Below are 7,537 nucleotides of genomic sequence, written 5' to 3'. Positions count from 1 at the left end.
GAGGACAGAAGGCACAAATTAATCTTGCTGATTTAAATATCCTAGATAATGCCTACTGCAGTCCCAGAGTAAATACACAATAAATATTGTAGAATAAAGTTCATTTTATTCATAAAGAGCATTAAAAAATAATTAACCAAAATTTTCAACAGCTGAAGTACCTATTGAATATACTACAGTATAATTTCAATGTAATAACCTCTATTGAGCACAAGCAATGTAAAATCTATGTTTAATCGCTTCTCGGCCTTTTGGCTAAGATCAAGTGTAAAATCTATGTTTTATCAGGAGCCTGACCAATATGACTTTAAGTGAAGTCAGACAGGTATATTGGTAAATAAGAGATGGAATAGAAAGAAAGAAATTTATTTTATAATTATTTTAATTCACCTCATATTACCTATGTAGGAGTGTCCTATTTGAAGCAGAGCATGTAAACAGATACATTATGAAAATTAAATTTTTGAATGTACATCTGGAGTAAAAAAATACAGTAAACAAAATAAGCAAAAGTTTTAATAATTGACTAGTACATACTAATTAAACCCCTACTTCAAAATAAAAACAAATACAAAATAAAGGCATTTTAAAAAGCAACCCCATTCTAGCTGACCCTGTTAAATATATTAAGTATGAGTCAATATTCTTGTCACTCCAAATCCTAAAATCCAGTATTAAACAGAGAGAATAAAAGTAACATAAATTATAAATCCACAAAAGTATCAACCTGTATAAAGCAAAAATTCTAAAGCCAGAAGATATTAAAAGTAATTATTGTTGCTGAATACAATTTTTGAAAACTTTATTATAATTTTCATGTATTTTTTTGCCTGTGAAGTTTTTCATCCTTTGGTTCTGTTGGTTTGGCAAATAAGTTTCCATTTTTACCCCTCTTTTAGAGGTACCCAAATCCCTATCCCCAAAACTTCTGTTTGTTTGTTTTTTCCTTTTCTAGTAATAGGAGAAAGAAACTGTTAGCTAAATTAGAATTTTCTTTATATCAAATTAAATATTTCCATTTTCCCCCCAATACCAACAGCAAAATGACTCAACTCTTATTTGACAAACAGCAATCTTTGAACTGAAACTGAAAAATAGAATCTGAACTGGAAAAATAGAAGAAAAAAAACAATTTTTAAGGTGGTGAATGATAGCTCACAATAGGTAATCAGCTTGTTTAAATGGAATTCTCTACCTACTACACTGCGACAAATTTACTATGTAATATTAGAACTGATGTGAAAGGTTTTTGAAATATAATAAACAACAATAAATGGAAAAATATTAAAATCCAATCTGTATATTCTAAGAATGTGAGCCCTAACTAACCTCTTTTTAATTTGTGATGGTGTTATTAGCTAGAAGAATATAGTGATGCTATAGATATTTATCTCTGAGGTAAGAATATTTTTTTTCATAATGTAGTTGGTATATGTTTACTTTTGGTAATCCATTTCACAGACTCTCAAGTTATCTAGGATTTAAGCTAAAGAAATATGGCTCCATGACAGCAGAATTAGATATATTTTTTAACTAGTTGAACATCTTCATCACAGATGTTTGATACATTTTTCTTGCAATTTCACAAAAGTCTATCATTTGGAATTAGACATAGACATTTTCTGTGGCTTAATAAATCAGAATAATATGCTAGTGCTTGAAGGTAAAGGGAGAAAAAGTCTTCCTTTAGTTCAAAATGAGAAAGAACATTCTAACAACCAGAATCATGGAACAGTGGGGTGGGATGTTTTGAAAAGTCCAGATCTCCTAGTCATAAAAGTAGTCACGTAAAGGCTTTTAGTTAGAGGTGTTTCAAGAGGTTATAGAAATTTCTGCTCTGGCAAAAATTTTAAACTAGATAACCTTAAAATTACCTCTTAATTTCATTTCTTTGGTCTAAGAAAGCATAACAAACAAACAAACAAAGCTCTACAATATAAACCACATCTTTGCATATAAGTTCACTATTGATAATATTAAAATCAACACACCAGCTTAAATACAGCATTTATTAAAATAGTAAATACCAACTTTATGCTAAAGAAAAATAATAATTTTAGAATTCATACTATGAGCCAATAACTTCACATGTTTCATCTCATTTAGTTCTCACAATACACAAGTGAATTTCTCATTTGACAGATATGAATACTGAGGCAAAGAATAGTTAAGTGACTTTCCTAAGGACACAGTTAAAACATGGAGAAGCTGGTACTTGAAGTTCAGTAAAACAGAACCTAAAGTTCATGATTTTCCTATAACAACAAGTGGCTTTATCAACATCCTTACATGTCATAGGAGATAAGTAGAACTTTCACTTAAATAGTAACAATCTGCTTGGGGACATAACATTATTTTAAATTAAAAAAATATGATTGATGGTAATATAAAGTACAAAACAGAAATTAAGCAAATGCCAAGGCATTAGGCAGACAGTAATTGCTATGGAGATCAGAAAGGGGAGACATCAGAGTAGGCAAGTGTTACCCAGAAAACCTGCATGGAGGATTAGGTTTGGAACTGCATCAGAGATCTCTGGTTTATATTCAGATATCATAAGCTAATTATTAATCAATGTGATTTTTATTTAAAAAAAACATGTTCTGAGTGATCTATCTACTGGCAATTGCTTTTCAAGTCAAATATTTCACTGTTCAAGAAGAGGAAAGCATGAAAAATATTAGCAATTTAGAAGACATTCACATTCACTAGACACCTAAGTCAGTCCAGGAGACCACCCAAAGGCCAGGGTGCCATTAACTATTTGTTTACACATGATTGCAAGTCAGTATGAAATGTTTGAAGCAAAAGAGAATGTTGTTGGAAGAAAACCCAAGCCCTCTTTATGTAGGAAATTTCATTTGGCACATGAGGTAAAATAATTTATGATCATTCTTTCCATTAATGCAGAATGATATGAGAAAGAAAAAAAAGTTCTATAACAATTTCCTAAGAATACTATATTACAACTTAAAGTAAAAAAACAAATTATATCAAGTGTTTAAAGATTAACAAGCAAGACATGGCTATTTAAGTTTGTTTCAAAAATGCCCCCAAACTGTGCTCTTTGATATGCTCTCATCAACTTTCCATGTTGATGAGTGTGGTAGGCTCAAAAAAGTAAGGAAGATCTAGAAAAGGGAAAATGCCACGGATTTTTAAGTATGCTCTAATTCTTGCAATTACAGGTGTTTTTCTAACTCTTGAAGACAGCTTTCTTCTCTCAATGAACCTGTTATTTCCTATGCTGGAACAATTCCATCTCTTCAACTCAAAGATCTGAATTCCTCCTCCTCTATCTCAGAGGCAGCTTACATGACACTTCCTGTCAATGGACCAAGAGCTGCCTTCCCCCAAAAATGTAACCAATCCCTTGATTCAAGAAAACTCAGAGCTTAGAACAAAAACACTCAGTTGACTATAAGGACTGATGAGAGTGGGGAACTAGAAGAAAAAAAAAAAAAAGTTTTACATTCTTTACAAATTGTTCAACTATAAAAAAATGCTAAGTAAACCTTTTTAAAACTATCATATTTTTAGCAATTTGGGGTTTAAAGAAAAATGTGTGGAAAACAGAGAGAGTTCCCATATACTCTTTATCTTCGCTCCCAGTTTAACCTGTTATTAATAGCTTGCATTGGTATGTTACATTTATTACAGTTGTTGAGACAATATTGATACATTATTATTAATGAAAGCCCATAGTTTAGAGTTTGCTCTTTGTATTGTACATTAGATGGATTTTGTTAAATGTATAATGATGTATCCACCATTACAGTACCATACAGAATAGTTTGCTCTAAAAACCCAGTTTCCCCACCTAATCAGCCCCACCCAATCAGCCCCACCCTCTCCCCAAACCACTTCAACCACTGATCTTCTTGTCTCCATAGTTTTGCTTTTTTTCAGTGTCATACAATTATGTCTTTTTTTTAATCCCACTCTGATAGTTTGTCTTTTAATTGCTATATTTAGATGACTGAAAGTGGTAACTGATATAGGTGGATTAATATCCACCATATTTGTTACTGTTTTATATTCACTGTTCTTGTCCTTAGTATTTTAAAATTAATTAATTAATTTTATTTATCTATCTTCCATTTTTTCTGCCTTCGCTGGTTTTAATTGAGCATTTTTATATGATTTTATTTTTTTCCTCCCCTCTTAGCATATCAATGTTTTAAATTACTTTTTTTGGTGGTTGCCCTGCAGTACACATTTTCAACAAATTCAAGTCCTCTTTCAAATAAGACTATACCACTTCATGGATAGTACAAGTACCTTATAGCAGAGTAGACTCTATTCTTCTCTCCTGTTTCTTATAACATTGTGATCATTCATTTTACTTATCCATAAGCTACAGTCACCTAATAACTATTGCTATTGTTATTTTGAGCAAACTACTATCTGTGTAAATCAATTAAAAATAAGGAAAAATAAAGCATTTTTTTATATTCATCTACTCCTCTAATTTCTTCTCTTCTTTATGTACATAAGTTTCTAAACTATATCATTTTCATTCTTTCTGAAGAATTTAATATTTCTTGCGAGGCAGGTCTACTGGTAACAAATTCCTTCAATTTTTGTTTATCTTTGAAGTTTTTATTTCCTTTCACTTTTAAAGGATAATTTAACTAAATACAGAATTCTAGGTTGATGAGTTTGTTTGTTTTCCTTTCAACACAGAATATTTCACTCCACTCTTTTCATGCTTGCATGGTTTCTGAAGAGAAGCTGCATTTATTGTTTGCTATAGTTGAAGTTGTCAGAGGCTGAAATTTCCTCTGCTGTCCTTGTTTTTTTCTCCCCTGTTGTCTTTGGGTTTCCCTAGAGACTCAAATAAGGTCTGAAATGTGCAGTTCTTTCATCAGTATTCCCTGCTTCTATTTATACAAGAGCACTATTGATGTGGTGGTAAGGTGTGTACATGGCGTGGGGGGCGTGGTGGTGGTGGTATATAGTCCTATGATTAGGTCTCAATATTTTAGTTAGCCTGTGCCTCTGAACTGTAAATGTCACAATGCTCTGCAGGTCTGGTTTTGGTTTTGTTTTCTTCCCCCAACTCAGTTGAGACAAAAAAAGCTAGAGGGGGCTGGAGCTGGATATTTCCCTACCCCCAAGTCAATTAGGCTATGGTAAAATCTTCAGTTGGTTAACAATTGGTGAAATAGTTTATCACCAGGGCAGGGCTCATGAGGGAGAGCTCTATAATTCAGAAAGAACAGAATGTGCTGCAGTTTTTCTAAATAGGTACTATTTCCTTCCCTTTGCCAGAAGTACAGGGAGATTCTTCTCACATTTTCACTATTAGAATCTACTTGAGCTCCAGGAGGTAAAACTCCCAAAAGTTTGCTGTTTGTGAGGACTGGGCCACTCCAGAGTTTTGAACTGTCCAACTTGCCAACACTCTACTCCCAGCAATTTGTCAATAACCATTTGGGTTTTCCTACTCTGATGAAGGTTCTCACCAAGGTTTCTGCTCATGGGATTCTAATTGGGTAAGTTGGTAAGTTATGATTCTCTGTATTTGCCTGTCTATCTTTCCAATTTGGAGTGCAAGCAGTTTGCCCTATGACCTCAATTCCCTAAAAGATCTAAGACTTTTTGTTTTTAAGTTTGTTTAGCTTGTTGTTGTTGTTGTTGTTGTGTAAAGGGAGTGATGATTTCCAAGCATACTGGACCAGAAATCAGAAATTAAAACATTTTTCTTCACAAGTTTGATTTAAAATCTTAGGCAACTCACTACTTGTTCTTTTATTGTTTTATGGATGGTTAGTTTGCTTTAACTCCCATATGCCTGTCTTGAATTCTTAGAGTACCTCATGGGTTCAGACATACACGAATGCATACGTGTATGTAGGCAGAAAGACAGGACAACATAGGAAAAGAGTAGAAAGAGTGAGTATGAAAAGGCTGGGACAGTTGAGGCAAAAGAAAAATTTGATGCATTCACTGAAAGAATATAGGATGGAGTTATTATGCATGGGTATACACTGGATACACATACATACATACACATACACACACACACACACACACACACACACACACACACACACGAACATTTACTAAGGAGAAATTGTGATATAAATGCCAAATAGTGAAAGGAATAAGCTAGTACAATGGCATTTAAAATCCATAAATCTAAAAAGTTAAAAACATTTAAATAGAAATTAAAAAAGTTCAAATGATTGCATTCACCAAAGTATTTCAGGAAAAAGCAAAGTTCCATTACAGAATCAAGAATAGTCTACTAAATAATACATTTGGCTGTCTGACATTTTGACACAAATCTTTCTCATTCCTAAGATTTAATTTTAACACTCTAAAATGTTGAAGTAATGATGTATAACATTCAAGAGTCTTATAAAGAATGATTAAAATGCATACGATATTCAGGAACTGTTAGGTTAAAAAACACAGAGCCAAATGTAAATGTATATATAAATCAGCTAAAACCCCTTCAGAAGTTTTAATTACATTAGGATTGAATAATCAAGTTCTATTATTTGCTATTTATACTTTAAACAATAAATTCTACTTCAAGTCTTATGTGTTCATTATATATTTTAAAATACATTATCCATTGTTACACTATAATTTTAATGTTTTAAGGGTTAAGACAATCAACTTTTAGAGTTAAAAACATACATTTAATAGGAAAACAATGACAATAATAGCATTTATAATAAAACTCAAATACTATAGGAAATACTAAATACCAATATAATATCCTAGGATTCACAGTAAAAGAAATATTATTATTAGACAATAAGTGAGTGGAGATTTAAACAATCCACAGGGACTGATTTCAAATCCCTACAAAACCTTAGCATTTTCATCTAAGAAAATGATGAAATTTCATCAAAAATTTCCCTTGTTGACACCATCACCCTCAATTTGTAAGGGAAAAGGCCCTAGTTTTTAGTCCAAAGAGGTACTGGGAAAATGTCTTGGGGAGTAGATTACAGTGTAGGTATCTGTTTCTCCCCTAAATGCTCTGTTCCTTGGCAACATACAACTATGGTCCCTTTATCAGTTTATGATGCCAATCAGTGATGTAGACTATCTGTCTGAAGTTCAGCCAAAAGCTGATCTCACTAACCTATCTTGGCTTACTAGCAACTGAAAGAGCTTTTATCTCATGCTTATGCTGCCCACAAAGGCTAATCCTTTTTGAGTGAGGGTCTTGCAGTTCAGCTGAAACTATAAAACCCACCCAAATGAAGAAATAGCTGCAGTTGCCAAGAATCAGGCACTTTAAGTCTTTGTCACCTCACCATCAGAATACCAACTTCTGGACTCCTTTATATACTCCTGTGTGATTGAAACATACCATACTGTCAATAGATGTACAGTTCTCGGCAAAGAAACAATGGTGAAGTCACAGGAGGATGAGATATAGTCTGCTAATGCATTCCTGCTATTTTAGTATGTCTTTACAGAAGAAAAGTAAACCTAACGTTTAAGTGAAAAGTCATCATGATTATTATTCTTGTTTTAACAAACCCAGAAAATAAGAGAACCTACTTTTACT

At 32.6% G+C, this 7,537-nt stretch overlaps 1 non-coding gene across 1 annotated transcript; it reads left to right on the top strand.

The window, feature by feature from the left end:
* The first annotated feature begins 235 nt into the window (after positions 1-235).
* LOC130850648 (U2 spliceosomal RNA) lies at positions 236-420 on the top strand. Its single transcript, XR_009053002.1, has one exon. It is a non-coding gene; the product is annotated as a U2 spliceosomal RNA (small nuclear RNA).
* Positions 421-7,537: the final 7,117 nt, after the last annotated feature.

Source organism: Hippopotamus amphibius, chromosome 3, assembly GCF_030028045.1.
Source record: "Hippopotamus amphibius kiboko isolate mHipAmp2 chromosome 3, mHipAmp2.hap2, whole genome shotgun sequence".
Taxonomy (NCBI): Eukaryota; Metazoa; Chordata; class Mammalia; order Artiodactyla; family Hippopotamidae; genus Hippopotamus; species Hippopotamus amphibius.
Note: the sequence above shows the minus strand (reverse complement) of the source record. Positions and strands in the feature narration are given on the sequence as shown.